Source organism: Ambystoma mexicanum, unplaced genomic scaffold, assembly GCF_040938575.1.
Source record: "Ambystoma mexicanum isolate Mex_15411 unplaced genomic scaffold, UKY_AmexF1_1 Mex_scaf90, whole genome shotgun sequence".
Classification (NCBI taxonomy): domain Eukaryota; kingdom Metazoa; phylum Chordata; class Amphibia; order Caudata; family Ambystomatidae; genus Ambystoma; species Ambystoma mexicanum.
Window position 1 is genome coordinate 697,207 of NW_027182511.1, and position 16,096 is coordinate 713,302.

The window sequence follows — 16,096 nt, forward strand, 5'->3', positions numbered from 1 at the left end:
TGTGAGGGTCAGGCATGTCCCTTTGTTTTTTGCTAAGGCAGGGCTTATTGGACATCCACACCTGCAGCCTGTCAAGGGGCTGCGGGGTGTATAAAAGGATACCAGCTCAGTAGGAAAGAGCACCACAGGGAGGATGGCAGGAGACCCTTGAGAGGAGGCAGCCATGGTGGGACCGGAGATTGAGCCAGGACGTCGGCAGCAACCCAAGAGGACTTGTGAGACACGATGTGAATGGGCTGTGTACTTCCCACAAGCCTGGGAGCTTCTGTTATTCAGCATGAGCAGCAGGAGCTGCTGAGGATCCCAGGAGCCCAGAGGATGCTGTCAACGTCCAGGTAAAAACATTGGCCGTGCCAGAGTGTGGAAGAAAAGACACAGCGAGCGAACGGGGCACGTGTCAATGGTTTCCCCGGCTTCGGAGGCTGGGAGGAAGTCACGGGAGCCACAGCAGAGAAACCTAGAAGGCTGGTGAGTGGCGGATGGGCGCTTAAACACTGGGACGCTCCAGAAGGACCACGGGTCAGTAAAAGGGAGCCAACAAATGCATATTGAATACCAAACTAAATGGAAGTTTATTAGTGAAGCAAACAAATGCATATTGAATACCGAACTAAATGGGCATTTTATATTGAAGCAAACAATTGCATATTGAATACTGAACTAAATGAAACGTTAACATTGAAGCAAATAAGTGGATTACTGAACATAATTAAGCAACATAAGTGCCTTTTGAACACCAAACCGAAAGTAAACAATATTGAATATATGTTGCACAACAATTTAACTCAAATCCTGAAGTCATGTACATTGAGGGCTGAAGAAAACCAAACAGTGAACTTTTATGAGTGAATGCAGTGTGGCAAGGCCAAGGTTTGGTAAGCGGTGTGTGACTCGTGGTGGCAGAGGCATAAGGCTATCAAGGAGAAGCCAGAGAAGTGCAAGATATGATATGATATGATAGGTTATTTATAACACGTTTAATACCCAGAGGTTTCTAAGAACAGACCCGGGGATCAAACCTGTGGTGCTCCGTGTCATTTTGCTTCCAAGGCGAGAACGTCGCCCCTGAGCTAACCTCCCGAGCCAGGACGCCGGCAGCAACCCTAGAGGACTTGTGAGACACAATGTGAATATGCTGTGTACTTCCCACAAGCCTGGGAGCTTCTGTTATTCAGAACAAGAAGAATTAGCTGCTGAGGATCCCAAGAGCTCAGAGGATGCAGTGAACGTCCAGGAAGAATCATTAGTGGTGCCAGAGTGTGTAAGAAAAGACAAGGCAAGCGAACGTGGCACATGCCATGTTTTTTTTTTCCAGCTTCGGAGGGTGGGAGGAAGTCGCAGGAGCCACCGTAGAGAAACATAGAAGGCTGGTGAGTGGCGGATGGGCATAGAGAAGATTACACACTAAGCCAAGAGACCAATACAACAAAGTAAGGGTGACTTGGTGCACAGGAGCAAGTGCCAAGGAACCTATGTGGGCTGAAGAGGCCAGGTATCCTGGCTGCGTGTCTTGTGATGGGTGGACCACGTGGTCTGTCAACTGCCCCTAGAACAGAGAGCCATGAATGGTGAAAGGTGAAACAGCCCAAAAAAATCACTGCAAAGGAGCTGGCGAGGTAAGCCAGAAGTAGGGTCAGGTCAACACAGTGTTTTTGTGTTAAGACTTTCTGGAGAAGACTGAATGAAGTGTAAACAATGACATTGAAGGGAAGGGAGACCTGAGATGTAAAGGACTGCACTTGTTGTCTTGGGACCGCAGTCTCAAGACCCTTTTGATTTTGGATTGTGTTACTTGAAACTTGGGGAAGGTAACCCGAAGGATTGGTTCTGAACTGTGCCACCTTGAGCAGAAGAAAGGTAAACTTTGACACTTTTTCATGGAACTTTCTTATGCTTGGCGAAGGGGAGCAGAGAGAAAGCTGTGAGCTGGAAGAGGCTCAGAGCATTGAGTTGAAAAATGTTTTCTTTGACATCACTACCCACTTGTTAGCTACAGTTGTGAGGGCGAGGATAGGTTTTGGACACAGACAGACTTTTAAGTTGAACTCTTTGACTCCGACTTTCCTTAGTTTCGTTCAGGTAGGGAAACCCCACCTTCGCATAGGGCAAGCTAGGTCTTCAACTATCCTGACATTTAAGTTAATAAATATCTTTTGTTTGAATATGAAGTCTGTTGTCTGTGTCTTACTTCATGATGCCTTCACAGTATGCACATCTATAATGTATCAACCTGCACTCAAAATAACACTAATAGCAGCACTCATCCCATTCTAACGAACTATACTAGATACATACCAGATTGCAACATTGCGTCATCATCACGTCTACCCCAGTCATCAACACGGTGTGCGCAATGTAAACCTTTTTCTACATTGAGATCAATATCGCCCATTCCAACACATGTGACTCCTGATCAATTTCTTTCTGTCCCACCCCTAATCCAAACATGCCAGCCTGCTCCACAACACTCCCCTTCAGCCCATTAAGAGAGACCCACCTGCCCAACAGAGACTCCTTTGCAGGTAGAATTACCTGCGAGGGAGATTTCACTGAAGAGCCTGTGTCGAATTAAAGAGAAGGTGAGGATGAAACACCCACCAAAATGCTGAGTGTCCTGCACTACATTTCAGGAAACGAGTCTGCCTGGTCTTTCATGTATAAACCCACATCCTCCCATAATTAAAAGACATATACGCAAGTTTACTCAGGAATGTGCCCAAGCTACAATATTGAAATCATTTTCAAGGGGCACCAGAGTTATATTTTCAGATCCTCTTCCATATTTCCAAAATGTTGTTTTCTATCTGTTCCTCGTCTTTGCAGATTGACCTTGATCTCCCAAGTGTGGGTGTTATTTTCATTGTTGATGCATTCCATGGTAGAATATGTGTCCCTGGAAACTTCATGTATAACACTTTAAAAGAGACATTGGCCCTCATTACGACCCTGGCGGAAAGTAACTGACCTGACCGCCATAGCGTAAATAGCGTTTCCGCCATTGCACGACGGAGTAAAGTGCGGCTAATTCTGACCCATCGGGCACGAGCACTACGCCATGGCGGAAGTGCAAAGTCCGCGATGGCGGAAATGTCCCCAAAACGTCCCTCACCGCCGTCGTACGGCGCCCTAGGTGCAATTCCGCCACCCATCATAGCGGTCACCGTAATGAGCGGTAATCGCAAAATACGGTGACCGTAAATATACGGAGACGGAAGTAAAAACATGGTCCCGGAACGGGAAACAGCACGCCGTACACCTATAAAATCAGAATCCCAACACAAGCATCAAAAATCCTACCCTGAGACACATCCCAACCCGTTAGCCACCCTAGTGAAAACAATAAAAATGGGAAAAGTTGCGAAAAAAGCGTGCGACCGCAAGCGGCAGGTCCACTTCTCCCATGAGGAACTCACCGTGCTCACAGAGACCCTCCAGGAGAATGCTGCCGTCGTCTTCTCGACGCAAATGACCAGGACGGCACTTGCGAACAAGAAGGCCATATGGGCCCTGGTGGCACAGCGGGTAAGTGCGGTGGGGACCGCACCCCGCAACCCACAGCAATGCAGAAAGCGATGGGACGACTTGCGGATACGCGTACGGAGCATACTATCAGCCAACCGTAACATTGCCACAGCTACCGGGGGAGGATCGGAATCACCCATCAAGTTGACCCCCTGGGAAGAAATCTGTGCCTCCACCATTGGAATGGAGAGTATAGAGGGAGTCGGAGGGATGGAGAAAGGAGTTCAGACATCCGAAGAATCAGGTAGGTGGGCCAAATAAAACAATGCTAAATCCACAATGTCCAATCATGTGAAGTACCATGTGTCCACATAGTGCAACAGAAACACATGTCCAGGAGAACGTCCACATACATTGGCCTGATAGCGCACTTTAAAACTCACATTAAATACATAAATAATTAAAAATCCTAAAAACACCCTCTACACGTGCAGCATGCACACCCTAACTGCAGGCTGCAAAACAACTGCATCCTCAATCCACACAAAAATGAAACCACCTCCAAGGCCCTGACCCAAATCACCCTCAGGTACCACCCCAATGCATGTGATACATTGCCATTCAAATTTCCACAGACCCATAAATAACGCTCGCCCTCCTTTACTCCACCACAGGGTCCGATTCAAACGACGAGCTTCAGGACACCCCTACCAGCACACCTGCAAAGAGGGCCAAGACCAATGGCCAAAGACCCTCCACCTCAGCTGCACGGATCAAGACACGGCAGCAGCACAAATCAAGTGGCAGCACACAGGAGGGGACTTCAACAGGCACCCCAGCAGCCAGCATGCCCACAACAGCAGCACCACAGGTCCCCCCAATGGATGCCACAGAAGGCACTGCTTCTGGTGGCAGCAGCACCATAGGTGACACTGCATTAATGGCAGCATGCTCCGACACAGAAAACGGTGCTGTCGATGTAGGATCCATCCATGACCTGTCTCAATCCCCCTGTTTGTTTCATCCCGTACACCATGAGGATACCACACAGGGGCACCCACAAGACGACGACTGGCCATCCCCCACAAGCCCTGTGGCAAGGCAACATGAGGTGATCAGACCCTCTGTGACACCACCGCAAATGGCCATGGCCCAGCAGAGGCAACAGTCCCTCGACCAGGTGATCATGCAACAGCAGCAACTGGCCAAGCTCCTCAAGGAGCATGCTGATGAATGTGGGGGTACTAAGGCAGCCATAGAAACATCAACTGAGACACTTAGGTCAGAAATGGAGAGAAGCACAGAGACACTAAGGGCACAAATGGAGAGAAGCACAGAGACACTAAGGGCACAAATGGAGAGAAGCACCGAGAGCCTGAGGGTAGAAATGGAGAGAAGCACCGAGAGCCTGAGGGGGGAACTGCATGCGACGTCCAAAGACGTATGTGGTGAACTTGCCGCTGTGCGCCGTGTGCTCACTGAGCTCTCACAAACCCTTAGGGACATGCATGGACGTGAGCAGGCAGAGACATCATCCGTTGCAAGTTCCGTCCAGGGCAGCCCCCAACGTAGATCTGGGAGGAACCTGCGCTCCACAGGCAGGGGTGCCCCTGATACCCGGAGAGGGGGCTTGCAATAGCGTCTGCCCACTGACAATGAGCATCTTTGGACACTGGTGTTCGGGGGGGAGGTAGGAGGGTGGAGGGGGTGTGTTGGGCTTTCTTGGGTGGCGGGTCGATGGGGTGTGTAACATAATTTCACATATGCTATAAACATTTCACAATCATCCAATGAGATGTGTGGACATTGATCTTTGTGTACGAGGCCTTTATAGGCGTACAGTCCATATTGTGCATGTTCCAGACACACACAGTGCCACAAGTCCCGTGTCCATGTATCAGCCAATAGGCGTGAGTGCTAGAAGCATGAATCTATGAGAATCTGACGAATTTCACGGCCCTCCTGTGCCTCGCGGACTCCTTGAGGTGCTGCCACATCCCCACCCTCATCATGACCATCTTCAGGTGCTTGCAGTCCTGCGTCAGGGGGCATGGGCACATTTCTACGTACGCACATGTTGTGTAGCATGACACATGCCATGACCATCTTTGCAACCTTCTCATGGCGGTACAGGAGTGCCCCGCCAGACCTGCTGAGGCAGCGGAAACGAGTCTTCAGTAGGCCGAATGCCTGTTCTATGACTACATGGGTACGTGAGTGGGCATGGTTGTAGTCCTCCTCATGCTGGTTCTGTGGGTTCCGGAGTGGTGTAAGGAGCCATCTCTTCAGTGGATACCCGGCATCACCTGTATGTGGACAATAAAGGATGTTTGTGGAATGACATAGCTACGTACGCATCCCCCCCCTTCCTGCCAGATCATTGGCGCATCACATACCCCACATTATCATGCATGAAATGACACTCACCGAGTAGCCAGGATCTGTTCCCTGCGTGTCGCTCCATGTAGCGTGGTATTGTAGAGTTCCTCAAGACCATAGAATCATGGGTTGATCCAGGAAATCGGGCACAACAATGTGTAATGATCCTGTTGGAGTCACACACCATTTGTACATTAAGAGAATGATATTGTTTTCGGTTGCGGTACTGGGCCTCCATGGCATGTGGCACAACCAATTCCACATGGGTGCAGTCGATGGCACCAATGCAACCCGGTATGCCGGCAAGTGCATGGAATCCCACTTTTGTGTTCGTAATTTCCTGCTCCGAGCGTGGTAGAGAGATGTAGTCGTCTGCGTGCTTCAGGAGGGCATCGAGCACTTGCGATAGTGTCCGTGACAACAGTGGCTGTGAAATGCCATGCAACTGTCCGACTGTGTGCTGGTAGGTGCCTGTGGCCAGGAAGTGTAGTACAGACACCACCTTCAGTAGGGGTGGGATGGCGGTTGGGCTATCTATCATGCTGGCAAGGTCAGCGTGTGTCATGTCCACAATGGCGGTTATGGTGTCCCGGTCCAAACAGTAGAGGGTGTGGATCTGCTCATCAGTGAGGTTGAACGGATGAGCTCGGAGGCATGGGATTGCGGGCTGCCTGCGTGGTGGTAGTGGCTGTGCTGGTGGGCCTTGCTGGCCCTGCCTTGCCCTCCTCCTCCTCCTCCGTCTTCTCTGTGCGGCCGGTTGTTGTAGTAGTTGGTGTTCGTCTTCTTCTTGAAGTTGGAGTACTTGCAGTGCTATCAGGTCCCCCAGGGCCAACATCGCTAGTCCTGCCGGTAGCATTTTGGAGTGGGTGTGGTTGTGGGAGGGGGTTGGGTGTGCAATTTATGTGTTTTCAGGCAGTATAGCCTCCACCTGTGGTGATTCATTCCACCTGTGCAAGCTGCAATCCCCTTTGGGTGAGCACGTCCCGCACACAATGCTGCAATTCGACGCATGGCATCTTGCTATTACAATCATGTATTTAATCCCGATGGCAGTGGAATATTGGTTCATATGTTCATTCTGCTATGGTCCCATTGTTTCACATACTATCTTTACCGTCGCGAACAAACTTGTGAAGGGTCAGTGGAATGTAGTACTCGATTAACGCTGGACCCTCATGCAGCACTGTACCGAGGTTCACCGACGGGCGGGGCGTCCCATTTGTGAGTGAAGCCAGTTGCCATTTTCACACACTGCCGCACTACATGGATGAATTTGTGATTTCAAGCGGTCAAAGATGCCTTTTCGACGTGATGTTGCAAATGTGGAATTCGAAGGACAGCGCTTTCGGTTTTCAGCTAGCGGCGAGGAGACGCCCACAGGTCTGACTGCAGATATTAAGTTCTATTGTTTAATGTCCTTGGGACAGGGGCCATGGCGAGAATGCAATGATTGATATGAATAGTATGGGATGCGCAATAGCGTAGTGGACGATAAGGCAGGACGTTCCCAAATACATGTTACTTCACAACACTAGAATTCCGGGCTGGAGCACAGTGGATTTTGCAGACTGCATTACGCACAGACTCAATGGAAATTTCACATGTTATGTGAGTAAATAATCAGGCGTTTTCATACCGGGATGAGGGTATGATGTATGGATGCATGGACAGATGATTTAATTGAGAGTTTACCATGTACATGGCTTTTTGGAATCTATCCACTTCCCCTGCGCTATGTGATGCAGAGCTGCCATAGTGGGACCATCGTCTATCTGCCCTTGTTGAACCCTCCCTGTCTCGACGCGCCTTCAAACACTTGTGTCTATGCACGTTACTAATCCCATCTAATGGATTCTGTTTTAACAGACGCATGCACACAAACACTCGTTTGTAATAGTGTATTCACCTCGATTTATATAGTTATGATTCGCAAGTGATTTTTGGGTGGGAATAATCCTTTTGAGTGGGCTAACATGCATATGGCTGTAGATTTAGTGTGATCATTGAAATGAGTAATTCAAATTAAGTTCTGATGCCCATACCATTCTTTTTCATTTCATTTGGGTGACAGGTATCTCCTCCCCTTTTGCCGCTGCCATCTGTATGCCACTCCTGCAGATGGCTTTTACTCCCGACACCTGCTGCTTCGTGTTAATCAGTGGAGCACCATTACGATCTTATGGGACGATCGCCAATGGGCCACATGCCCTTACGCAGTACTAGTGGCTAGGAGCAACATATCGACCTTTCAGCTGGACTAGTGCCTACCTAATGGGACGGCCCTGCGGTTGTAGGCGCTTCCATGTTGCCTTTTTGAACGTGTATGTAGCCCCTGTGTACCATGAAGGAACAGGGCGTCACACAAGAAGAAGCTGGTCATTTATTGCGGATGCAGCCCACAATACTGAAATGTATTTTGGAGTTCATGACCTAATGGCTGTATGGGCTTGGTGATTTTGTAGTGCATTAAATTTCTATTATGATATTAACCGTGTAGCGTTATTCTTTGCAAGTAATGTAGCATATTCCTATTTGTGGAGCGATGTATTGTGAGTAGATCTGCATTGGGTTCCGGCTTCTGGTTATAGTTGCGTGGTACTGTACTTGGCGCGTTTGCCTACGTAGCCCAGTGAGGTCAGGGATAGGGGCTGCCATTATGACTGTTTTAATGATGTCATGCTCAGGGGCGGGGGATTAGCTTTTGTGTAACAGATGCCGGTCAGCCAGGTGGATTGGTGGAATGATGTGATTATCAGAAAATGGCTGGTCACAGGTGCCTGTGTTTGCGTGCGTTTCTTGGAGGGAGACTGAGGTCATGTCCATTGGAATAGCTTCTGTATTCGTGCCATCTGTGCCCTGCAGCTCCCATTGGCCCCTCTTGAGATGGGCCTGGCTGCTCAGTCACTCTGCCAACTTGTGTGGTACATGCTTATGCTGATGGTTGCTTTGTTTACTGGCAAGAGTACAGGGCTGGTGCAGTCTCCCTCAGGTTACTGCTTTGAATGTTGCCATACACTGGTGTCAAGCGATGGGGGCCTGTTGTTGTTTTGTCTCATATTTCAGTTCATATTGCTGTACTTGACCCTTCACGTGCCTGTGCTGCATCAGTACGGCAATGGTGACATGCCAAATATGGATGGCCACTCACAAGGCACTTGGAGCCCCTACATTCATTTGTTCGTTGGCATGCATGGGTGACTTTTACATTTCACTGGTTGCATTGTGTGACTTCATTGCACCTACGAGGAGCTGTGCAATGTGGCCAGGGAGTGGTGTACAGGCACTCAGTAGGGCCATTTACGGTTGGTTCGCGTTGCCGTTCTTCTCACCATGGCGGAATGGTACTTTCCGCCATGCTTGATGGCGTTAGGTAAATGTCCGCTAGGGTCAGAATTCGCGTACCGTTGCGCCATGGTGGTAATTACGGTTTCGCATGGCGCGCGTGCGCGTACTTGGTGCAGTTAGCGTTGGCGTTCACTACGGTGTCGCTAATGGCATCGTACTTTACGGTGACGGGTCATAATCGCACCGAGCGCTATTCGATGGCGGTATTGCATTTCCGCCATCGTTTTTCGATTTCCGCCAGGGTCGTAATGAGGGCCATTGTAATCTAATGGGTCACAGGCTATTCTAAAATCAGTTCCAATCAATCATTTGCAGGACACCATATGTAACCGTGCAAGCAATGAATGAGTCCTACTGGCAAATCCAATCACCCCTGGAAAGGAACAATGACTCAAAAGGCACCAACACACCCACCTATTGAACATGCCAGAACTAACGAGGTTTCCACACATGCTGAGCCTTCCACATGTGCTGGGCATTCCACATGTGCAGAGCATTCCACACAAGCTGAGCATTCCAAACATGCTGGTTATTCCAGAGGTGCTGACAATCTGCACATGCTAAACATTCCACATGTGCTGAGCATTCCACATGTGCAGAGCATTCCACACATGCTGAGTATTCCAGAGGTGCTGACAATCTGCACATGCTGAATATTCCACATGTGTAGAGCATTCCACATGTGAGGAGCATTCCACATGTGCAGAGCATTCCACACATGCTGAGTATTCCAGAGGTGCTGACAGTCTGCACAGTCTGTACATTCCACATGTGCTGAGCATTCCACATGTGCAGAGCATTTCACACATTGCCAGAATTCCAGAGGTGCTGACAATCTACATATGCTGAACATTCCACATGTGCTGAGCATTCCACATGTGCAGAGCATTTCACACATTGCCAGAATTCCAGAGGTGCTGACAGTCTGCACATGCTGAACATTCCACATGTGCTGAGCATTCCACATGTGCAGAGCATTTCACACATTGCCAGAATTCCAGAGGTGCTGACAGTCTGCACATGCTGAACATTCCACATGTGCTGAGCATTCCACATGTGCAGAGCATTTCACACATTGCCAGCATTCCAGAGGTGCTGACAATCGGCACATGCTGAACATTCCACATCTTCTGAGCATTCCATGGGTGATGGACATTCCACAGTTGGTGTATATGAACATTCCCGGAATTAATTTAGCCCCCTTCTGAATCAGAGGTAACATAAAATGTGAATACTGCTCCTGGCCCTGCACCTTAAAGGGGAACCTGAGTTTCCCAGACGGCCTTCTGCTCTGCTCTGGTCTCTCAGATACAGGGTGGAACATTTGCAGATCTCGTTTACAGGTTTAGTATGAAGAGCTCAGGTGACCGGTAACATATACGTATTTGCACTTTGTACTTGAAACAACCATTTAACCCTAGTTCACATTAAATATGTTTACATGCCCTTTCCACTGCCTATGCAAATTTTTGCAAAAAAGGAGTGCATTTCAATGATCATCCCAAATTCACATATGGAATGCGCTTTGAATTGCGTCGAAATGAGTCATATTCCCCTGAGCTTGTTGGCAGCAGGCGCAAAGGATGCACAAAAAATGACAGGGCCATTTCTGACCCTGTCATGCAGTTTTCCTCATGTTTCATAGCTGCGGTTTGAACCACTGCTGTCACCCTTGCATTCCTATCCCCCAAACAGGGATAGAAATGTGTTTGTTTACATTTTACAGTAATGGGCCCTTTAAGTGTCCATGACTGTGAAATGAACCACGTGGATGCTGGGATCCTATCAGATATTAGTGTTAGGAGTGCACTCCCGGATTTAATGTATAAAGCAGGCTGGCCAGCTCATCTTTCCTGCTACAGCGCAGCCCTCAATAAATGCACAAGTGGACACCTTTGTGAAGAAAGCAATCTGCACATTTCTAAAAGTGGTGCAAGTAAAACAAGCTGACACTTGTCCCCCAAGTACCTACATTTCTTGTTTTCTGATGTCCTTTGCACAGACACAGAGAAGGAGGCATTTCAAACATGTTATGCTTACATGGAATAGCTGGCTTTTTCACAGAGCTCTTCTGTATAAAGCAACAATGGTTAAGGCCTAATAATGAATATGTAAGTCAGAGAGGAAACCTGCCAAAGCACAACTCCTCCCACCTGCCTTCTTTACATGAATCAGAATTGACAGATTATGGCAAAATATTGCACTGAGGGCAGAGATCACATCACAATGGCCACTCACCTACCAACTATGTCTCCCAGATGCAAACCTCAGATCATAAACACAAGGTATATGTTTTTAGTCCTAGCTCCATATTGATATTCTGTGTGATCTTGAACACATCGCAGAATCTCCCTGTCTCAGTTTCAAAGCCATTGGGCCTCATTACGAGTCCTGCAGATTCAATGCAGGATTACGAGTGGGAGCACAGCAGCGTTAGCTCCCATACTGGAGTCCATATTACTCCATCGGGATTGCTTCGGATTTACCTCAAATGTGGTAAATCTAATGATTTTTGGAGGTAAAGTGGAGGATTTGGCTCAAGGTATGTGCTCCGAGGTCAGAATTTGTCAGTGCGGAAAAGTGTTGGCAATGGAATTACCGGCTCTTAACTGGCATTTTTACAGATTTGTCTGAACTTATTATGGGGCCCCTGGCATTTATTTGTAGGTACATGGCTTCTTCTATTTGCATGCAAAGAAAAAATGTGGAAGGACATTGCAATTTATATATTGTTTTACTTTTATTTTGAATGTTTTAATCCTTCTTACTAGGATTTATATTTTGTTAAATAATCGTCATCACTAAACCATCATAAAGTTAGCAAACAATGTATGAATACTGTAAAAATGCATCAGGTTTTCCAAATAAACACATGCATGGCAGAAGAGCCACATAAGGGAATTGGTTATGAAGTCAGGGAGAACAGATTGTGTAAAGGTCACAAGAAGACAGCTTGAAGGAGCAGAGCTACAGATCTGTTGTCAGATTAATAAAGACTGGGTCTGACTTCATAGTCATAGTCATAGCCTGCCTGCAAACCTGTGTACCCCTCTCTCCATGCTCTTCCAAGTGTACCCCGGATATGCTACACTTCTGAATGAGTCCATACTACTGAATCCTCTTGATGTGCAGGGCTCTATTGCTTCACTGCTAGGTGTATGCTGTCCCAGAAAATAAACACACACACATGCATGCACACACGCACATACAGGCACCGAGTGGACATAGAGACACACACATACATGCACAGAGTGGACGTAGAGACACACACATACAGGCACAGAGTGGACATAGAGACACATACATACATGTGCAGAGTGGACATAGAGACACACACATACAGGCACAGAGTGGACATAGAGACACACACATACATGCACAGAGTGGACCTAGAGACACACACATACATACACAGAGTGGACATAGAGACACACACATACAGGCACAGAGTGGACATAGAGGCACACACATACATGCACAGAGTGGACCTAGAGACACACACATACATACATAGAGTGGACAGACATAAAGACACACACATACAGGCACAGAGTGGACATAGAGACACACACATACATGCACAGAGTGGACCTAGAGACACACACATACATACACAGTGTGGACATAGAGACACACAAAAACATGCAGAGTGGACATAGAGGCACACACACACATACACAGAGTGGACATAGTGTTAAAGGAAAATAGTGCAAACGATTCCTCGTTCATAAAGTGTGTGAGTGTGACATGAGTGAAGATGCCTGCACACTCAGTGCAAGGTGCAGCACTGCCTCTGTGGGGCGCTCAAGCACGGGAGGCAGGTAGGATACACCATGGTGTAAAGGAATACTGCAGCAAATCACCGGCATGGGGCTTTTAAAGAGCACTAGAATATGGGCCATCTGAAGGGATTTGGGGGTCTGTGGCAGAAGCGAAATATAGATACCCCTGCTCAAATGCATTTAGGGAGCCAAGGAGCTCTGGTTGCCCCCCACACAGGCACTCGTTATGATTGTGACCCATAGATTTGTATTCTGCCCTGACAGCAACCTAAAGAAACTTTGAAACGGAATTGAAGTCATGTGAGCCCCCTCTGTGCTGGAATCAGAATAATAAACACCTCCCATGTTAGGGACAGCATTGGCAGCCCATGGTGCAGGCATTGATCATGGAGGTACAGGACTCATGTTAAAAATTGCAGCCCCTAGGGAAGTGTACAGGCTGCAGTGCTGATGTAGGACACAGACATGTAGCCATGTGATAAGGAAAGTTACACATATCCCAACATGTACACACAGTTTACACGTGCAGCCTCCGGTAATATCCACGTGCTGAACCATGGATACAGGGAACAGTTAGTAGCCATTTGGAAGACACACATGCTACAGCAGAGAAAGTCGACATGGCTTAGAAGTTACCAGGAAAGTGCCCATATCTGACCAGGCTCTGAGACTGGAAGAGGGCCATGGTTCTCACGTCATGTTGCCAGCAGCGTGCCAAGACACAATGTATGTTGTGGTGTGTAATTTATCAACAGTCACTATTATCATATATGAAGCAGCACTATAGCCAGTAAAAACACAGTTGATGCTTCTTTGACAAGTGTTCCCTGTGAACTTTGGGCTGCCAATTTTGATATATTTGGTCACTGCTAAATTTGACAGGTTAGGAATTATGAGATTAAATGAATTGCCCAGGATCACACACTTTATGTAAGTGGTGAAGCTAAGATTTAAGCCCAGTCTGCATTTGTGTTATGTGGCCATATTGTTTCCCGCTTCTTCTTATACTGAATTTATGAATGTCTGACTGTTTCATTTACCAAAGTAGGAAAGTACCACACCATGTGATAAACCCACATGACCATATCTATATATAAAGCTGTGCGTCCCAGAATGCTATCTGTTGTGAGCCTAAAACTACATCTCTTCCAGATTTTACTGCTGTATTTTAAAGATGCAATATACCCACACAATAAACTGTGGATTAAGGTGATCAGATTATAGTAACTGTTTGGTGCAGATTGTTACTCATAATGTGAAGAGAACATTTGAAATTGTAGAGCCAAAAATAAGATCACAGGAAGACTTAGACATTTGGGTGGCTCTCTCCTGTCTTGCACCCTTTCCAGTCAAATGGCCCTTACGAGAAGAAAGAGGAGGGAACAGGTAAACAATGGCACCGGAATGTGAGAGGGCACAGCTTTTCACTGAAAAGAGTGCTTTACAATGCAGTGAGATAACATGATCTGCCTGGGATCACATATTATCCGGTGGCAAAGCTAGGATATGAGACGGGTCACTTTGGTTCTGCCGGCAACTTAATCACATGTCCTGATGAATGCCTTATGCTCTCCACTGGGGAGGGTGCGGCCTGGCTTTTGCAACCATTGTGTGCAGTTCTAGACTGTAACACACTGGTGCTATGTTACCTTTTCCAACCATCGTGTGGAGTTCTAGACTGTAACACACTGGTGCTATGCTGCCTTTTCCAACCATCGTGTGGAGTTCCAGACTGTAACACACTGGTGCTATGCTGCCTTTTCCGGCCATCGTGTGGAGTTCTAGACTGTAACACACTGGTGCGATGCTGCCTTTTCCAGCCATCGTGTGGAGTTCTAGACCTGTAACACACTGGTGCTATGCTGCCTTTTCCAACCATCGTGTGGAGTTCTAGACTGTAATACACTGGTGTTATGCTGCCTTTTCCAACCATCGTGTGCAGTTCTAGACCTGTAACACACTGGTGCTATGCTGCCTTTTCCAGCCATCGTGTGGGGTTCTAGACTGTAACACACTGGTGCTATGCTGCCTTTTCCAACCATCGTGTGCAGTTCGAGACCTGTAACACACTGGGGCTATGCTGCCTTTTCCAGCCATAGTGTGGAGTTCTAGACCTGTAACACACTGGTGCTATGCTGCCTTTTCCAACCATCGTGTGCAATTCTAGACCTGTAACACTCTGGTGCTATGCTGCCTTTTCCAGTCATCGTGTGGAGTTCTAGACTGTAACACACTGGTGCTATGCTGCCTTTTCCAACCATCGTGTGGAGTTCTAGACCTATAACACACTGGTGCTATGCTGCCTTTTCCAACCATCGTGTGCAGTTCTAGACCTGTAACACACTGGTGCTATGCTGCCTTTTCCAGCCATCGTGTGGAGTTCTAGACTGTAACACACTGGTGCTATGCTGCCTTTTCCAACCATCGTGTGGAGTTCTAGACCTGTAACACACTGGTGTTATGCTGCATTTTCCAACCATCGTGTGGAGTTCTAGACTGTAACACACTGGTGCTATGCTGCCTTTTCCAACCATCGTGTGGAGTTCTAGACTGTAACACACTGGTGCTATGCTGCCTTTTCCAACCATCGTGTGGAGTTCTAGACTGTAACACACTGGTGCTATGCTGCCTTTTCCAACCATCGTATGGAGTTCTAGACCTGCAACACACTGGTGCTATGCTGCCTTTTCCAACCATCGTGTGCAGTTCTAGACCTGTAACACACTGGTGCTATGCTGCCTTTTCCAGCCATCGTGTGGAGTTCTAGACTGTAACACACTGGTGCTATGCTGCCTTTTCCAACCATCGTGTGCAGTTCGAGACCTGTAACACACTGGGGCTATGCTGCCTTTTCCAGCCATAGTCTGGAGTTCTAGACCTGTAACACACTGGTGCTATGCTGCCTTTTCCAACCATCGTGTGGAGTTCTAGACCTGTAACACACTGGTGCTATGCTGCCTTTTCCAGTCATCGTGTGGAGTTCTAGACTGTAACACACTGGTGCTATGCTGCCTTTTCCAACCATCGTGTGGAGTTTTAGACCTATAACACACTGGTGCTATGCTGCCTTTTCCAACCATCGTGTGCAGTTCTAGACCTGTAACACACTGGTGCTATGCTGCCTTTTC